The sequence below is a fragment of the Staurois parvus genome, unplaced genomic scaffold, assembly GCF_062004578.1.
Source record: "Staurois parvus isolate SC_StPar_1 unplaced genomic scaffold, SC_StPar_1.0 ptg001051l, whole genome shotgun sequence".
NCBI classification, from domain to species: Eukaryota; Metazoa; Chordata; class Amphibia; order Anura; family Ranidae; genus Staurois; species Staurois parvus.
The window spans coordinates 3,725,315-3,746,166 of record NW_028318847.1 but is presented as its reverse complement, the minus strand read 5'-3'; the positions used below and the strand labels follow the sequence as shown (position 1 = coordinate 3,746,166).

The 20,852-nt window shown below is 40.3% G+C and overlaps 1 long non-coding RNA gene across 1 annotated transcript in view; it reads right to left on the bottom strand.

Annotated features, from left to right (window-relative positions):
* Window positions 1–7,787: 7,787 nt before the first annotated feature.
* LOC149440838 (uncharacterized) overlaps window positions 7,788–20,852 on the bottom strand; it is a 30,501-nt gene continuing 17,436 nt past the window's right edge. Inside the window, exons 3-4 of the long non-coding RNA XR_016307489.1 lie at window positions 8,943–9,071; window positions 7,788–8,417 (exon numbers count right to left, since the gene is read on the bottom strand). This is a non-coding gene — a long non-coding RNA (uncharacterized LOC149440838). The remainder of the gene's footprint in view (window positions 8,418–8,942; window positions 9,072–20,852) is intronic.

Genomic DNA, 20,852 nt, shown 5'->3' with positions numbered 1-20,852 from the left:
CACAGCAGACCAGGCTGGTAGCAGGTGGCACAGCAGAGCAGGCTGGTAGCAGGTGGCACAGCAGAGCAGGCTGGCAGCAGGTGGCACAGCAGAGCAGGCTGGTAGCAGGCAGGCTGGTAGCAGGTAGACAGCAAAACGAGCTGGTAGCAGGCAGATGGCACAGCAGAACAGGCTGGTAGAGCAGGATGCAGAGACAGATGAGTCGGGTCAGTAGCAGATGGATAGATCAGGCATAAGCAGCAGGCAGAAGTGAAATCAGATCATAGGCCAATTTCAGCAATGGTAGAGGCAGATCAGACAAAGACAGGAGACATAGGCATACCAGGTCAATCACAGGTATCAATACAGGAACAGGCACAGAAACCCTGCAGATCAGACAGCAACAAGCTAGTGCAGCTGCTGCACTTATATAGGCCACTTGGCGTCAGTATCAGTGGTGAATGTGCGCACACCTGTGCACGTGCATATTCACACGCCTCTGCACAGCTGGACCTGCAGGACTGTGCATGCACATTTGTGTGTGCCTTGAAACTTCAGCTGTGCTTTGGCCAGCTGAAGTTTCCCTGACAAGGGGTCTGTAGTCCAGCAGGAAAAACTTTGGTAGGGATTTCAGAAGCTGCCTTTTTAGCCCACTATAGTAAGTTTCATAGCTTACTGGACTTTTTGCATAATCAACAGGTATTTTTCTATACTTGCAGTGTTTTTAAAGCAACAAAGAATTATAGGGAAATGTGCATGTATGCAAATGTACTGCATATGTTTCTTCTTGTTGCCCAAGCATACATTTTGAGGAATAATAGTAAAGCAGTGATTGTGACTCTCACCAGTGGTGGTGTATCAATCTTTTTAATTTAAAACACATGCACCTGGAAGCTTCACCTAAAGTGAATGTTTTGGTGAATGTCTCTTGTCTTAACTTACACAGTGCGGAGGGTGGGAGGCACAGGAAGCTTGAACAAAGGGCTAGGTGGTACAAGCTGCAAGCTGGTGTTTGGTTGCTAGGACTGCTCTGCATCCTAAAAACCAATCACCTGCTTGTTAACAGGGCAGCCCCCACCCTCCATGTAGAGCCATCCTGCTTCCTGCAGATGGCTCAGAGAGAATGACAGTGGCCATGGCTCCTAAATGGCTGCACCGCGGTCGGCAATGATGTCTGGCATAAAGCTTAATGTGACAGGAAGGCCCCCTGGAACAGGGACGGGGTCAAAGTGAGACCCCTGACACTACGCTGGTGAAACCAGATTTGAAAAGAACTTGGAATCCCCGGTTACAATACTTACGATTACCTGCACAAAATCACAGTCAAGACGGGGAGCTAGGATCCAGCTCTCTACTGTTCTTCCCTCTTCTTGTTTCCTCAAGTTCACTCTTTCCTTTCTCTGTCCTCTTCCTTCTTTTTTTAATTCGTTTTGGTAATTTTCATTTTTAAATAGTTGAAGATAAAAGGTAATCTTCTAGATGTTATGGCTCAATTACTACTAGTTAGTTGAACTATATGCTCTAGATAGTGGAATCTAGGATGTAGGACAGGGATACTCAACATGTGGCCCGCGGAGCCCTCTGATGTGGCCTGTGGCCTCAAACCAGAGAAGCACATTCAAATGCTCTGGGTGGTGGGCTAGCAAGCTCAGATTGAGATCAATGGTTTGCTGACCTGTCATCCCAGAGGATCAGAGTGCAGTAACTTGGTGCTGGCAGAGGAGGAAGAAGACCATTGCAGAGGGAGCAGGGACCGCATAAGTCGATGCTTCCTCTGTAGCACCAGCTCCTGTCCCAGGTGGAGTGATACCAAGTGCACCTCACCTGTGACCTTTCTAGCAATCTGGAGAGCAATGCCAGCAGAAGCTGGAATAGGAAAAGGTCAGTGTATTAAACAACACCTATACTGCACTTTGCAATGGGCATATTAACACTTATAAAAAACGGCTACTTTCACACTGATCTGCAGGTGCAGCACAATGCACCTGCGGCTTTCCTGCAGGTTAGCTGCACTGAGTCATAGACTTCTATTACATCCTCTGGGTTTAGTGTGCTTTCTGAAAGCACACCAAAACTCCTAAATGCAGGAGTTTTGGTGCACTTTTAGGAAGTGCACCATGCCCATAAGATGTAATAGAAGTCTAAGGATCAGTGCAGCTAACCTGCAGGAAATCCGCAATTACACTGTGCTGCACCCACGGCACAGGTAAACCGCAGCACATCAGCGTGAAAGCAGCCTAAGGCTCAGAACAGTGGGGGCTCATTTACATTTACAGTTTGGGCCGGCAATAAAACCCTATAGTTCATTGTAGCCCATGACTGATTACCAAATCACTTAAGCGGCTCTCTCTCTTCAAAAGGTTGAGCACCCCTGATGTATGTAGCACCCTCCTGGGTAGCTGGGGGGAGCTATATTCTAATTTGTTAGTTAGATGCTGAGTAGCAGCCTGTGCAATAGTCAGAGGGAGGTCAAATTCAAGTCAAGGCTGAGCTGCAGACCAGCTCTCTGAACTTTGGAGAAAGTTCTAGAAGCAGTGGGTGGAGGCAAGGAGTGGCCGATCTGCACTTTTGAGGGATCCTGGCCAATCCCCAATAGGAGGTTTGGCATGGGGTCAGGACAGCCCTTAAAAGTGACAGGGCCTGCTCAGCAGGAGGAGAGTTCAGATGGAAGATGGAAAGGAAGTGAGAGGCTGTAGAGCAGAAAACTGGGAGGAGGCACAGATGGAGTGGGGCTCACCTACAGTCAGAAGGACGCTTGGAAGGAGGAAAGCTTAGGACTTCAATGGCCCCCAGAGCGAGTACCACCTATACAGCAGGGAAGAAGCGGCCCAACTAGAAGGCCTGGTAGCAGCCACCAATCCATCAGCAGCATAGGAGAAGGAATGAGTGAGTAGACCTGCACCCCCTGGACCAGTAAGGGCAAGGAGCACTCTGGTGGGAAACTTGATTAGATGCTACCTGGGACTGTTTCACCCTACAGTGGTAGGCACTGGATCCCCTGCCTAGGGATTCACCCAGTACAGCTGGATGAGGAGAGGATTCATCCAGGGTCTGGGGTGGTACAACAGGAGATGTTGGCTAGTTCTCCAAAAGATAATTTTTGCTGTCTGAAGAGACTTGTATATAGTTCCAGGGAAGCTGTCTTCAGTTGCCATTCCCTTGGGCATCCCATACACCCCTTACCCCATCCATGTTCAATCCCCTAATAAAACAGGAAAACAAAGATCAAGGACTGGTTACTGTCTCCTGGTGCAAGTCTGTCTAAAGGAAATGCCTGGCTGTGCAGGACTATAGGGGGGCCCAAACTTCAGAAACTCCTAGGGGGGTAGTGCTAGGAGAACCAGATAGAAACCAATAACCTCCACCATACCTGAAGTGATTAGATATCAGATGGAATTTTGCATTATAACTCCTCTATTGCTCGTTTGGTGTATGTATTGCACATGTTCTGAGACCTACAGTATCTGTTATCTGTTTTTTATACCTCTGATCCGTATAAAAGTTTGTACTTTTGTTTACTGTGAGAACAGTAAAACCATTGGAAAGAAAACAGAGGGACTTGAAGTACTTTACATACTTCATCTCTTCCTCTATTCCTGAAGTCGATCTATTTATAACCTAAAGAATTGACGTAGGATATGCTCTCCGTTAATTCTTGGTGCATGCAGTGGAGAAGGCATTGTAAAGCTGTGTGTATTACTCAGATAGAGTTTGCTGAAGGCTCAGGATCCTGGACTATTACACATCCTGTTCACGTCTTTGTGCAAACATTTGCTGTCCAAATATCAGACCTGACAGAAGAATGACACAGTTTGATACATTTTGCATTACTTGTTTGTGTTTAACATTTTTAGACCCTAAAAGTGTAAAGATTTTTTTAATGTGGAAGGGGTAAGGTGGGTCATTAAAGGTCTTCAGATCAACCTTGATGATGAAACTTTGCTGTCCAGTTCAGGTGTATCTCATATGCCACCTAGTGGCTTCTGGAAAAGTAATGTGCTGTCATTTATAGAATCAAGCTTGCATGCATTATGCAGCGACTTATTTTATTTCCACTTTTGCAGCTAAATTGGAATAACACCTACTTTATATTTGTTACATGTTCTCATTCACATATCAGAATATGTATGCTTCTTTTACACTGCCTACTATTTTAGACATACTTTTCTGATAACTCCACCACTCCCTGCTAAAAGATCCTGCTTAGTTTTCTTTGTCTATGAGGGGACTGGGGATCTGTGTTTGCCATAATTAACCCTGTCCATACTGTGCGGGCAGATCGCAATATCTGTTGTAACCTATATTTGAACATTGTGTGTCCTAATAAATAATTAAATATTTAGAAGCCGGTCTACTTCTATGTTATTGAGAGGAAAGTCGTCAAACCATAGATTACACGACTTTCTTGCCTGCAACCATGGGTCACAGGAAAGAAAACACTCAATTCCTGTGGAGGTATTGTGTTCTCCTGGCAGGGAAGAGAGGGGTGCAGGGAGCTGTCCCTTCCAGGAGAGAACAATGATTACTGCTAGCAGTTATAGATAAAAATCCAACGTGCTGGTTATTCCCAAGTTGATTGATGGATCAACTTGGGTACAATCAGCCTGCACATACATGGGTTTAACCTAGGTCCGTCGCTGCTGAATTGGCCAAGATTTGATCCATCTATGGCTGGCTTTAGAGGTCTGTGCATAAAGCGGTCGCTGAATGACTGTAACAGACATCTGCTCAGCTCCAATGAAAAATTGTTTTTCAATTGGACCCCTGGTGACTTCAGCCATAATCTGCTAGTATGCACTTCACTTGAAAGGAAGCTGTCACTCCAGCTCACTGCATACCAAATCAACTGTGCCAAGGATATTTCCCTCCCACAATTTCAGGTGCTCAAAGGGGTGGGAATGGTCAAGACATAATTTATCTGATAGGGCTACTTGGCCATATTAGGTCAATGAAGACATGCACATCCCTGCCCCTTTGTGTATGTGCCACTACGTGGCAGGGAATGTTCTGGTGACAGTTGTGTGGGGGCGGCTGTGAGAGCTTCCATCTACGTTCAGTGCAAACCCAAGTTCAAAGTCTGGACTCATCCTTAGACACAAGGATCATCATTACCCCAAATATTTTTGGGCACCAAAAAGCTACCCCAGACATTCCCACCAAATGAAATTGGATAAAATAGCAATTGTTTGCATTGCATTTATCAGTCATTTGTGACCCAAGCAGGAACATTTTTGTTATGTAATCACTGAGCAATTATTTCATGAATGCACATATGAGAGAAATGTTTATCATTTGCTATAAAAGAACCAATGTGTGTCCTTTATCTTATAAACTGACAGAAATACAAACCTGCTAAGTTTAAAGGGAATGTGTTTTTTACATGTTTTTATGGATTTATTAATTATAGGTGGGTACAATTAAAATACTGCTTATAAATATTTTATATTTACCACATTTCTTCTGCAGGTGCATCTCTAGAATCTGTCAGCTGCATATTTTCTGCAGATTTTATTTCTGTCCTCTATAGAGAGCGCAATTTTATCCCTTGCTGTTCAGCTGTATTCCTAACATATACAAAGCTTAAAGCAGGCCTTGCACTTCAGGCAAGGTCTGCTTGATCAGTGAGGGCACATCTGCCTTCCTTAAACACTACATAAAAGGTACAAAAAAGAATCAATGGAGAGAAAAATAGGTAGATAAATATACTCACCTTTCTTTGGCTTTCATAGTGAAGATCAGTGGTCTCCAAACTGCGACCCTGTGCCAGATGTGGCCCTTTTCTCGCTTTTATCTGGCCCTCGAGGCACTATTCCTGCCACTGACACCAACAATGGGACATAATTCCTGCCACTGACACCAACAATGGAGCACTATTCCTCCCACTGACACCAACTATTTCTCCCCTAACACCAAAAAACGGGCATCGTTTACTCCCAGTGAGGACAGTCTGGCCCCCCTAAAGTCTGAAGAACAGTAAACTGATCCTTTCTTTGGAAAGTTTGAAGACCCTGGTCTAGCGGATGACTCCTATGGACAAGATTCATAGGAATGCCAAGTAGCTCAACTTTTGTGAGATGAAAATACAATATAGTGCAAGGTTTGGGCTACTCAACCTTCTCAGGGATCTGGCCAGTCACTGCCCACCCACACACACCTTATCATTAGTTTTTTTTATTGTTGCACTTTAATTCAGTGGTTTAGGAAGGGGGTCCCTTGCTTTAGTGAACCTTGCAATGAAGTGCAAGGTCTCCTTTAACTGGCCCCCACCCACAATCTATAGTATATTGGGCAATGACACACTTCCTTTCTCTAAAAGATTGGCTAAAAAACAGCTAAACATTAAAAAAAAAATACTATCTAACCTCCAATAGTTTACCTTAAAAAAAAAACATTTAAAATGCTAACAATATTAGTAATATAAACTAGCAATAGATAGTTGTTTATCTGTGGCTATATTTTTATTTTAACTAAGCATTTTTGTTTACCATTTGTTCTTTGGCAGAGACTGAAGATTTACTGTTGAATGGAATTGCATGACATAAGGAAGCAGAATATTTCCTCAGCAAATCTTCAGTCACCCATAACTAAATGCCTTTCCTGCGCTCCCCTGCTGAGAACTCATTAGCAATCTTAACCTTTCAAAGCTGACAATTGAAAACAGAAGTTCATAGTGTGTGGATATCTTTTTAAATTTTTTTCACCATAAGGTTTTGAATCTAAACAACTATTCATAATTCCATACAACAAACACTTTTCTCCTGCACTAGGAATGGACTCAGTAGAACCAATAGGAATGTTCTGGAATATTCTGGAATATGCACTGCTTGCTGCCCTCAGGTCCAAATACACTAAATGCAAATAGGGACACAAAAAAGAAGGAACACCGACCTAGTGCATTATCGTTTAAAAATGTATTTATTGAAGGAAAAAAGTAAGTATCATACTCACAATAGACATAAAAACACAGGCATGTCAAACGGAACAAGATGTTTGATCCAAACAGCATCTGAGTCCATACGATGGAACCCTGGATGACCAACTGGCTAACGCATTTTTTTTTGTCATCTTATCCAATATTGGAATTAGATGACAATGGGTCATGTGATGCTAGGCTCCGCCTTCGGGTGGATTTGATATGGTCCTCTGGCATCATTTATTAGCCTATTTAAGAGAAGTGCAGACTCCTGAAGTGTTGGCTCTGAGGAAGAGGTTGTGTCCTCGAAACGCGTTAGAAGTTGTTCATCCAGGATTCCATCGTATGGACTCAGATGCTGTTTGGATTAAACATCTTGTTCAGTTTGACATGCTGGTGTTTTTATGTCTATTGTGAGTATGATACTTACTTTTTTCCTTCAATAAATACATTTTTAAATGATAATGCACTAGGTTGGTGCGCCCTCTTTTTTGTTTATCCATTTCCATTTATTCATAATTCCATACACTGATCAAGATTTGGGCAGTTCAGCAGGGATCGGCTGAATTCTGATCAATGTGTGGCCATCCTTGCTTGACAGATGTAAATTGTTTGATCAACTTCTGTCAAAGGGACATGGTGAAAAACATTTGTGATGATATTATGTTAGCCATTGAGGAGGCAGGTTACACAAGAAGCTGCAGTAGAGAAGATGTCTTCCTTTAGGCTATGCAAAGGTAGGTAAATTACACAGAACACAATTGCAGATATATTGGCAGCTTACAAATAAACAGCTAAAACCAATGGACACTATTCTGTATTCCCTCTCCTGAACCTCTCTGCTGCCTTTGACACAGTGGACCACCCCCTCCTCCTCAAAAGACTCCACTCCATGGTCTCCATAATTGTTTACTGATTTTTGCATTGCCAACATGATCAACAAGTATAAATACATCAGTGGTTCATATAGTGAACTCGGTGTAGAGTTATTCACCCTGAGGTCATCACAGAGGACAAGGGGCCAATCTTTATGTCTGGAGGAAAATAAATTTAATCTTCAAATACGGAAAGGTTTCTTCACAGTAAGAGCTGTGAAAATGTGGAATAGACTCCCTCAACAGTTGGTTCTGGCCATCTCAGTGGATTGCTTTAAAAAAGGCCTGGATTCTTTCTTGGATACACAGAATATATATGGATACTAACATTTATAGGTAAAGTTGATCCAGGGAATATCCGATTGTCTCTCGGGGGATCAGGAATGAATTTTTTGTCCTGCAGGAGCAAATTGGATCATGCTTTGCTGGGGTTTTTTGCCTTCCTCTGGATTAACTGTGGGTGTAGGATTATAACTTTTTTTTTTTTTTAATGGTTTAACTGGATGGACTTTTGTCTTTTTTCAGTCAGACTAATTATGTAACTATGTAACCTTTACATCCTGTATCCTTTGGGGTGGATTCTTCCATGATTTCCTTGGCTTGCACTATTTCCATAGATGGTTTGTCCTCTTTATGATGCCTTGATAATCCTGCAGAAAAGCAAAAATGTAAACAAAAAAAAATTATATTCCCCATATAATTGTAAAGGTTACATTTGTTTCACCTTTTTCACCTTCAGCCATTCAATGCATGAAGTAAACTTCCCCGAACTGGAAGGGAGTGGGGCTGAGCCGCACTATGTGTGTCTCATAGAAACACAGAGCTGGCTTTGCAGCAAGCACGTATGGGTGACCCCATTTCAAGCAGCTTGCTAGGGGGCACTAAGTAGGGGGGAGTGTCCAGGATCGCCTGACGAGCAGACAAGTGGAGGATCAGGCCTGCTGTGTGCAAAACCTTAGCAAGGAAAAGGTAAATTATGTTTTTTATTTTTTATATTTTAAACTAAAAAAACTAAATAACCAGTACACCCAACAAAAAAAAAAGTACTCACCTACTGTGCCTGGATTCTTCATGCAGTGCTGTTACTGTCCCCTGGCGTGTTGAATGCCAACAAATGTGCAGTTATAAATACACAATATATGCTCTAAACATGCACAAATATTATTTGCACATACCTGTGGATTGCTCCTCCAAATAGGACCCTAGTGGTTGTTCATGTTCCTGGTCTTCAGTTTGAGCCACCATGGTCTTAACATATGTGAACTTGCATTGTTTTCTCTTTGCAAGCTGCGTCTTTATTTTTCCTAAAAAAAAAACAACATGTAAACGTATTTGTGCAGAAAATAAAAAAATCAATAATAATAATTAAAAAAAAAAAAACTTTTTTGGATGATTTGGTGAATGCAGCCTAGTTGGTCCGGTTCCCTGTCTTTAAGATCTGACCATTTGTTCCTGAGTTGATCTTTTGAGCGCAGGATGCCATATTTATTCTGGAGAGCTTCTATCACTTCATCCAGAATCTTATCTTTCCTTGTATTTGGCTTGCTGTAGTTTTTAAGCTGGTCATCGCAGTCATTTCTTTCAAACAGGAACACAAGCTCCACCATTTCTCCTCTGCTCATGGCTGTAGCCTTCATTTTTCTTGCACCCTTCTTGCTGCGCACTTTCCTGGAAGGCTGTGTCTCTTCTGTGTCCTCCATGCTGCTTGCTGGTGAGATTTCATAGGTCCAATGTGGCAGTGGAGTGCGGTCACATACACAGCGTGTGCAGAGTCTAACAGGGCAGAGCTCATGACACACGCTTTCTAGCTTCTATGCCTAGTGATTGTTCAATCACACCAAATATTTTGATGAAAGATCGTTCCGAGACTTACAAAATTTCGGGATCATAGGAAATTTCTTATCACGAACGAAGCTAAGCCTTGACATTCTCTCTTTAGGCCTAAACTTATTATATTAATGGTTGATGCAATATCATACTGATGATGCATTATATGCAGGATTTCTTTTACAGGAGCCATGGCAGACAAATTGACATCGCCTGAATTCTTGCCCCAGTTTAATGCCCAATACAAGCAGATGCCTTGTTTGTGGAAAGTCAAGTCCAAGGAGTACTCGGACAAAAATAAAAAGCATGAGGCCTACACCAAGCTTGCTGAAATGTATAAAGCTGTCTGTCCACAAGCTGATATAAATTATGTGAAACATAAAATTGCAAATCTGAAGACAGTGTTTAAGAAGGAACTGAACAAAATCAGTGCATCTGAATGGTCAGGGGCTGCAGCAGATGACATCTATATACCAAGACTTTCGTACTTTCACAGCTTGCGCTTTCTTATTGATCAGTGTGACTCCAGAACCTCTTTATCAACTCTTTCATCAACTTCTCCAGAGTCTCTGTCACCTGAACTGTATGGAGATGACCAGGAGGAGCTGCCACTGACAGGGGAGCAATCTGACACAGGAGCTATCAGTGACACTGATTGCAAAATCTTGTATTATTTAACAGCTTTTATTTCAGAAATGATCCATTCGTATTATTATGCACTATTTGCCTATCATCTGACAGTCTGGTTTACTCCGTGTCACATAAAAAGTACTTTAGAATTTTGGATGAATTATTAAATACTACCTAATTCCTTCCCATCCTTAGGAAATTTCTGATGGAACCATCATGCCACCACCAAGAATACCATATATATTATATATATATATATATATATATATTTATTAGATATATATATATATATATATATATATATATATATATATATAGATAGTTGTGCTCAGAAGTTTGCATACCCTGGCAGAAATTGTGAAAATGTTGGCATTGATATTGAAAATATGACTGATCATGCCAAAAAATGTTCTTTTATTGAAGGATGATTTTTTAGAAAGTGTCATAGGCAGGTGGATAAAGAAGAAAGATGTACAATTCAGAGATATAATTGTGGGGGAAGAAGTATGTTCTTATAGGGAAATGGAAAATAAGAGTGAAATATTTTTGAGAATGGATGAGTGGCGTTATTTTCAACTGAAACACTTTGTGGGGAAGCTTCCAAGGCCATTGAGAACAAAATAAGACTGGAACCCTTTTGAGCACTTATTAGATACACGTGGAGATGGGAAACACGGGGCTTCTGAAGTATATAAGATCCTCACAGGATTAAACACAGTTACAAGGCCCCCATTTATAGAGAAATGGGAAAGGGATTTAGGAGTAATTTTAGATGAGGAAAGGCAAAAGAAAATATATACTGTAGATTAATACACGGGAACAGGGGCGGACTGACAACTCATGGGGCCCCCGGGCAATAGGTGATCATGGGGCCCCTGCGTCCTTGCCCAAACTCAAAAAAGCCTATGAAAAAGGTACCAGGGGCATCTCATGGGGTCCCCTACTGAACCCCGGGCCCTCGGGCAATGCCCGAGTTTCCAAATGGTCAGTCCGCCCCTGCACGGGAATGTAAATATGAGGGATGTGGAAATGAATTATAAATGCTTGACAGGATGGTAAATTACACCTAGTGTAGCACACAGAATAAGGGGAGATAATTCACCTATGTGTTGGCGTGGATGTGGAGGTAGAGGCACAATGTTTCAAATTTGGTGAGAGTGTGATAAAATTCAAGAATATTGGGGGGTATAGTCTGCTTAATTCAGGAAATAATGGATGTTAACATTTCAAAGGACCCAGAGACTTGTCTCTTTTATGGTGATAAATTTTCAGTGAAAGAATATAAAAACTCAGGTTTAATGTATTATTTGAATGCAGCGAAGGGATTGATACCCAAGTTTTGGAAGGAACAAGAAGCACGAAAAGTAAAGGATTGGGTAGATAAGATGGAGCAGGTATATAGATTGGAGGAACGTCATCATATGGATGAGGATAAGATGGAGGTTTTCTGGATCAGGTGGAGGAAATGGGAGGAATTCAAAAAGTCACATTTATATCTGGAATATAGGTAAATGAGCTCAGAAGCCATTGGCGAAAAAAGGAAGTAGTAAAATAGGAATATTTTCGGATCAAGGTCTCCAGAATGAGTAGAAAAGCATACAGTTGAGGCTGTCAGTGATGGGGGGGGGGGGGGTTGTTGTATATTGGGAGGGGAGGGAAGGAGAATAGGATATTAAAAGGAAAGTTAATTTTTTTTTTTTATATTATGTCAGGTAAAATCTGAATTTTATATTTTGATTGTCATATTAATGTTTGTATGTATATATTGATAATTTGAAAAACTTATAATAAAATATCTAAATATAAAAAAAAAACAAAAAAAACAAAACAAAAAAAAAAAAAAACAGCGTCTCATCATCTAATAAAATAAAACTTGGTAAACCTGTGCTCTAATTATTATTGTGCTCCCAAGTGCCTGTCAATTAGAATATCCCCTAATATTAAGAATATCTTGTAATTTTATTCAATGCAGTGCTATAATAGTGAATAGTAAAATAAAATAAAAATAATATATAAAGGATATATTACCTTATTAAAATATTATTATAAGTCACCCCAATAAAGGGCTACTGTGCTTTCAAAATCATAAATCGATCTAAAATGATCTGACTAGTATTCCAGTGTTCCTCTTCTCTCAGTTTCTCTCCCTTACTCATCTAATGTGACCCCAGTGGTGACGGAGAGGGGCAGGGAGGGGGCAAAGAAGGGTGCTGTGCAACGTCCTCCATATCAACTGATGATGTCATTGGTTGTTAGGACGCCGGCAGCTGGAAGGTTGTAATGGTGCACAATGAAAAACTGTGGCTTTGTGTAACTAAAAGGCAGGCTTGATTCACCAGTCGGTTGGTATACAATTTTGGGGCAATTTTAGGCATATTGCCAAGTCACCCCTGAAAAAAACCTAAAGGCACCCTGGTTGAAAAAGGCTGATCTAAGGATACAGAAGAGAATCTGCATTGTTGAGGGGACTGTCAAGGACTGGCTGGTATGGACACATCTGCTGGATTATTGGTTCTCCACACCCTACACCCAGATATAGGTGAGGAGGGACCAGGATGGCAGAGTTAACTGAGTAAAACATGTTCCACAAGGTAAAACAAAAAAACCCAAAACCTGAATGGGTTAGAAGGGGGTAGGTAGTCGGGTGGTATTACCTTGGTTTGTATGGTCTTTAAGGTAGAATGCCAAACACTTTTTCTTTAGATTTGACAGGTAAGTTAAATCTAAACTTCAGGCATATATAAAAGATGCAAATTAAAGTAGCCCTATATTCAATAATACAGCATTAATGGTAATTTTAGTGAAGCAGTGAATCTGACATTCACCAACCATTCTCTGCAGGTGAACTGCAGATGTTTTAAATTACAGTGACTGACCACCCGTAAATATTTTGAAAGTTACATTCACTGCTTTATAAATATTCTTTTTATGTTTTAAAATGGAAGCAGTGTAAGGACCTCAATTTGACTTGGTGTCGGACTTTGCAGTGCCCTGTACAGCAAAGCTCAAACTGGAGGGTAAAATGCAGCACAGAAACTCAATCAGTTGTACTGCAGTGGAAGAAGTATGCTGTTAACAGGAGAGAAAAAGTGATAGATGAGCACATCAGTGCATTGCTTCTCCTTTCGCTGTCCAATGTAAAACCAGTCATAGATGGTTCAAATCTTGGCCAGTTCAACAGGGACCAGCCGAGATCTGAACCATATATGGGCAGTCTGATTGCACCAAATTTGATTGATGTATGATTTGAGTACAACCAGCCTGTCAGATTTTTCATGCGATAATTGCCAGTGGCTATACCCGCTAGCAATAATCACTGTGTTCTCCTAGCAGGGATGAATCCCCCTCCCTGCGCCCCCCATTGGGAGAACACAGTATCACCATGGGAGGGATTCTCCCTTCAACACTGAATGTGTTGATAGGGGAATTAAGATATTTTCTTTCCTGCAACCAGAAAGTTGCATAGTCTATGGCCGGCTTAAATGTTACCTGGGTGGCAGAGCAGTATACTGAGTGGACATAAATCCAAGTCTTTTGGCAGGTCATAAAGTTCTTGTATATGTATTTCATCTGTGTTTCAGCTGTTTGCCTGCAGCTCAGCTTTAAGTTCTTAGACCATCCTAAAAATAACTCTTGTGAGCCAAGTAAAAGATTGCCTAAATTTTAATACATGGCATATTTCATGTATTACATTTCCTAGTCTGCTAAATACAGACTTAATAAATATGCATTGAAATCTGCAAAATAATTTTTTCATAAGACTGTATATCTAAAAAAAACCTTACAAACACAGTCGGACTGAGAAATTTATATTTGATAAATTCCTTCATGAATCCCATAACACATGCAGATTTATGAGGAACGTTTATTTGATGATGCATGAAGAATTTCATATGGTTCTAATTAAGCTGTCATTCAACCAGCATGGAGTCTTCTCTATGAATTGGAATTCCTTGATTTTCTGTATGCGGAATTCATATGTAGTAATCCAGTTAATGGGAGTTTATGACATGTAAAGGACCTTGTGTTGTTCTTATTTCAGAATAATTTATCAGTGCAGATTCTAACAAAGTAATCTCAAGGTCAAGTCTTTTCCTCAGTGATTAATATAAAATAGAAAAAACAAACATTAATTTTCATAGTCTTTATTAGAAGATCTACTATAAGAGATCTAAGGACTCCAGGGGGATAGTGTTATTAGAAGATGTTTACTTTTTTCTATTTCTTTTTATCAGTTTTATAGTATAGGAATGCATGAGACAAGTTTCTAGCTCCCATGAAAGAGAAACATGCATATTCTAAAACTCCCTTTCATCCTGGTGGTCCAAAGAAAATAATATGTCCTTCTTTAACTATTAATTGAATATGTGATAATAAAAAAGAGATATAAGAGGGCACTAATTAGAACAAGAAAATTGATATCCCTTATGACCTATATTGAATCATTCAGGAAACAAATTGCTTACTTATATTGTATCTCTATGCAGAGCTACTCAAAAGGAACGAGTAGGCGAGTCAACATAGGTCTGCAAATAATGTGCTACAATTTGACTTAAAAACCTACCCTTCCAGCAACCCTACCCTTCCTTCTGGAAATCAGTATCTCAGAAAATTTGATTTTATGTTGTAAGAGTGGATTATTTGATTGTTTATTTTGTGTGTGTGTGGTGGATGCTAGGCTGGTGACTGGGCAGAAGAGCACCTGTATGGTAAAGTGGGCCAGTTGGGACCACTGGCTCAGTATGCAGACCCAATAAGCCCTTATATAATTTGTTACACATGCAGCAAATTAAAAGTGGAAACAAAAACATTAACCAACCTGTCCAGAGGCTTTAAAGCACTGACACCTTTCCAGAGAAGTTAGTTTCTTTTCAGATGTTCAAAAATAGTTTGAAACACTAAGAGTGTCCTCAAGCATAGAAGACACTCAACATAGAATTACTCAATCACTAATATGGGTTTTTCCAGAACAAAGACAGGCCCTTCCCTCTGGCAGCTAATAAGATGGTGCATGTCTTATCTGTCATGATCCTGGAAAGTTTGTTCCTTGTTCATTTACAATGACTGTCAAAGCTCTCTTCTGAAAATGGTAAATGGTCAAGCAAAATTGCCATTTTATTTTGCAGATGGTGGGAGTTAAACCACATTTCAAGTTCTCTTTTTGAACTCTATAGATAGATACCTGTACTTCAGTTCCTGGCACAACACAACCACTGGGCTATAATAAGGGGTTCCAACTCTCCTTGGTTGCATTTTTATTTATTTTAAGGAGAATGCAACAGTAGGCGTATGAACTCACAAGGTTGTCAGGAGAGGAATTTGTGGCAGTAAGATTTCAATGTGGTATTATTTTAAGACATAAAAATACAGTGGTCACTCAACCCATGAACCCTTAAGGGTTACTAAACTTCCAGACAAAAATGAATAGATAATTAAAATGTGCATAAAACTGCCTCAGCACTAGCTGCAAGATCTGTAACTAGACATGAGAATGAAGAGAACAACAACTGCTTTCTGTGTGGATCCAGTAGTCTCTCGTTAGAGGTCCAATACACACCTCACTTAGTCAGAGCTAATGCTCTGTGATCAGCTAAGCTCATGTTCCCTGCCTATGGGAGAATTCTAGGTCTGACATTGCTGTAGAGGGCAACCTCCTGTCCAGGCACTGGAGGTTGCAACTAGCGCCAGAGGAGGATTAAAGCGGTATTAAACCCAAAATAAAAAATGTAATATATAGTAGCTTACCAACCCTAAGATGTGGTGGCTGCATTAGTTTTCTTTTTTGACCTTTCCCCCTCTGCTTTCACCTGGTGATCTGGCGAGTAATACATCTCCAGTATTAGAGAGACACTACTCTGGATGAAGGAGCACACAGGGCAGATTTAGACAGCAGCGTTGCCTGTCTGGAGGGGGGGGGAGTGTTAGAAGTACTAGCAAATTTAAATGCATTAACAAATTGAAGCTGAACTCCAGCTAATACTTTATAAGCAGTTACAACAAAAAGTATTTCTCCTTTTGGGATAAAGATTTTACATAAATAAATAAATGCTTATCACTATAAGCACCACTGCCAGTGTTAAATGGTTTTCTCATTCCTGTAACTTTAAGAGAGCTTGTTCTGTTGAAAAACAGACTTACTGGCCAGATCACCAGATGAAAAGAAAGTCTAAAAAGGAAGTTAATACAGCCATCACATCTAAGAATTGATAAGCTGCAATATAATAAATGTTTGCTTTTGGGTTTAATACTACTTTAACAGGAATACAAAAGTAAGACATTTAAAAATCTGGCTTTTTTCAGCATGCTCTATTTATCTGTTTACCTTTATATAAAAGTTCAGTTGGCTTTAAAAAGTTTAATTTTAAAATGATCAGAATGCAATTTGTAATGTTTTACATTTATGTAGAATGCAACTGCTAATAACAGATATGAATGAACATGCACATGAAGCTGGCAACACCTATTAAAATCTAGAATATAGATTTTTACATTTGGGATAAAAAAAAACCTGGTGCCGAAATGCTTATCACTGGATGTTTTTAAGAGAATACAAAAAATCAATTCACTTCAGGCTAAAAGCCTGGAAGGTTGGATTTGCACATCTACCCATAATTTCAAAGTGCGGGTTAAACCCTGTATTCTCTGGTTGTTTGTGCAAATGCTGGGAATGGAATGAGTATTTAAATGTAAATTACCTTCCTATTTATAAGCATAAGTTATTTGTATGACAGGTCTAGCTCAAGGACATGCACACAAAATATATACATTGAACTTTGTCTTATCTACTTTCTCACTCAGAATACACAGGGAATATGTGTGCTTCTAAAATGTGAGATTTAAACACCAAGATTAAAGGAGAAATACATCCAAAGCTCGTTTGGCTGTACTTCTGTGGATCACAGGAGTGCAGTTCATTCTGCACTCAATGTATAGGGAGTGGGAGATGGAGAAAAAATGGCTCTCCATACCCTTGTAAATACGGTTTTACTGGTACCACACCCCTAATGAGGATTATATTGAATAGGACCCAAACAAAAAAAACTAGTGGTGCTTTAGAGGTACCAAACCATATCAATAAGCATAAATTATGCAAAAATGTAATGACAGTTTGTAAAACTGAACACCTTTTATTAGGTTAAAAAGAACCACCAACAGGTGGAGCATGATCATCAAACATATACATGGAAAATCATAAAATACAATTGATGAGACTTGGCCATAGTAAATGTTACTGAAGTCCTAGACGCAATGGCATTTCACGGGCATCAGCTACATATAACCAACAGCTATAGCCTCAAGACATAAAGGCTAGGCTGTGGACAAAGATAGACATAATGGTACATGGCTAACAATGGAAACATGTAGTGAATTGGTTGGTATAGAACACCTAAACAGATAGTATCATAGGTGTTAATGAACATATAAATATATAGTTTCCACTTAGGACCATGAGTAGGTACTTTGTTTCAAAATTCCAATGCGTTTCATGGGACAAAGCCCGCTTCTTCAGGGAACACAAAACACAAATTCCTACAGCAAGCAAAAACAGAACCAAAGACATATAATCAATATATAATCATACAGGATTCTACAAAAAAAAACAACAAAAATAAATAAAAAGGTTTAACAGAAATTACCAGTTGATGATAACAGCATATTCCCAGATGGCTCATGCAAAGTATAGGACCTGTCAATCGTATCTGGATGGAAAGAGGGGGCCTCCAGCAACTACAAAGGATCTATGTCCACTTGTAGACTTGTAAAACAGCAGAATTGCCATTCTAGGGAATCACAAAATACATTGGTCAAAAAATGATGATGAGAATTCCCCCCCCAATAGAGTCCCAACTACACCCCTACTCCCCAAATTGGTCATAAGTCCAAACCCTCAGAGAGGGATAGGGGAAAGAAGAAAATTGTTCTAAACAATAAGTATTGGTCAGATCCTCAAATCATTTTCAATTCAACTTGGATAAATAAGCAACCGAGTACAAACATATCTATAGGTGTGTCAGCCCAAATCCATCCAAATACATACCACACGATTAGAAATCCCTTTGCCAAATGCTCAAAAAAAGGGGTGCCGTGGGGCTAAGGTTGCTTCCCATCACCAAGTGAAGAAAACATGAGAAACTAGGATAGTTTCCTTCGAAGGAATACTTCCCACACTATGGCATAGCCATATGAATAAGGTCATGTTGTTATTGCGGTCTATGTCCTTATTGGGGGATTTCGCTGATTTTTGTCGTCAGGACAGGAAGTGATGCAAAATCTGTTCATCTGGGATGTAGAGAAACATAAACCCACATTTGTGGTAGAGGGTGGAAGGTTTCAATTGTTTTATTGTTTTTATTGCTGTCTATGTTCTAGCAAAAACAGTTCCCATCATTTCTTGTCACTGGGAAAACCTTTATAAATAGGGTCACAGACAGAAATAAAACCAAGTTACCTCTTTTCTGCTCTATCCGAAGTGGATAAAAAGAAATGGCTGGAATTTACTCAGTCTGTCAGAGAAACAACATAACATATTAGATATACAGTGCCTTAAAAATGTATTCATACCCCTCAACATTTTCCACATTTTGCCATGTTACAACCAAAAGCATAAATTTATTTTATTGGGATTTTATGTGATAGACCAACAGAAAGTGGCACATAATTGTGAAGTGGAAAGAATATGATAAAGGGTTTTCAACATTTTTTTTAAAATAAATATCTGAAAAGTGTGGTGTGCATTTGTATTCAGCCCCCTTTATATTCTACCCCTAACTAAAATCTAGAGGAACCAATTGCCTTCAGAAATCACCAAATTAGTAAATAGAGTCCACCTGTGTGTAATTTAATCTCAGTAGAAATACAGCTGTTCTGTGAATCCCTCAGAGGTTTGTTAGAGGACATTAGTGAACAGCATCATGAAGGCTGAAGAACACACCAGACAGGTCAGGGATAAAGTTGTGGATAAGTTTAAAGCAGGGTTAGGTTATAAAAAAAATATCCCAAGCTTTGAACATCTCATGGAGCACTGTTCAATCCAACATCCGAAAATGGAAAGAGTATGGTGGCACAACTGCAAACCTAACCACAGCTCAGGTCCACAGGACAACTATTAGTCATGCAAGCCACAAATCTAGCCTTTATTGAAGAGTAGCAAGAAGAAAGCCATAGTTGAAAGAAAGCCATAAGAAGTCCCTTTTGCAGGTTGCGAGAAGCCATGTGGGGGACACAGCAAACGTGTGGAAGAAGGTACTCTGGTCAGATTAGACCAAAATTGAACTTTTTGGCCTAAAAGCAAAATGCTATGTGTGGTGGAAAACCAACACTGCACATCGTCCTGAACACACCATCCCCACCGTGAAACATGGTGGTGGCGGCATTATGTTGTGGGCATTCTTTTCTTCAGCAAGGATAGGGAAGCTGGTCAGAGTTAATGGGAAGATGGATGGAGCCAAATGTAGGGCAATCTTAGAAGAAAACCTGTTAAGAGTCTGCAAAAGACTTGAGACTGGGGCGGAGGATCACCTTCCAGCAACGACCCTAAACATATAGCCAGAGCTACAATGGAATGGTTTACATCAAAGCATATTCATGTGTTAGAATGGTCCAGTCAAAGTCCAGACCTAAATCCAATTAGGAATCTGTAGCAAGACTAGAAAATTGCTGTTCACAGACGCTCTCCATCCAATCTGAGAGAGCTTGAGCTATTTTGCAAAGAAGAATGGGCAAAAATTTCACTCTAGATGTGCAAAGCTGATAGAGACATACCCAAAAAGACCTGCAGCTGTAATTGCAGCGAAAGGTGGTTCTACAAAAGTATTGACAAATGCAAGCCACACTTTTCAGATATTTATTCGTAAAAAAGTTTGAAAACCATTATCATTTTCCTTCCACTTCACAATTATATGCCATTTTGTGTTGGTCTATCACATAAAATCCCAATAAAATACATTTACATTTTTATTTGTAATATGACAAAATGTGGAAAATTTCAAGGGGTATGAATAAGAGGTATAGAGAGAGAATAGGAAGGGCCCAAGGACAGAGCCTTGGGGTACTCCATTAGAAAAAGGAAGATTATCAGAGGAGAAAGAGTTGCAAGTGACACTGAAGATGCAATAAGATAGGAGGGAGGAGAACCTCCAGCGTCATGGATTCCAAGGAAGTGGAGTTTATTGAAGAGCAGTGGGTAGTCGACTCTGTCGACAGCAGACAGGTCTAAAAGGAGGCATATGGAGTAATGGAGTAGGGGATGGCCTTCTGTAGGGGTAGCGGTGGGTCCCAGGAAAGTGAGTATGTAGGTTGTACACTCAGGGCTGCTGTTAGAAACCACGGGGGCCCCATACAGCCAACCTGAAAGGGTCCCCCCCCCAAAAAAAACCCCCACCACACAGTCATGAATGAACACAATGAGTGATCGGTACTGATCACTCATTGTGTTCATTCAGGAAAGGAAGGGTCTGGTAAATGTGACATATTTACTAGACTTTTCCCCCACTCTCCATCCTGATTGATCCTATTGTGTGTTTAGAGTTTTCGGGGGGAAGCAGAGGAGGAAAGGTGGCAGTACTGTGGGGGTGGTGGCACACGGGGGGCCTAGGCAGTAGGGGAAATGTATGGAGCACAGGGAGGGT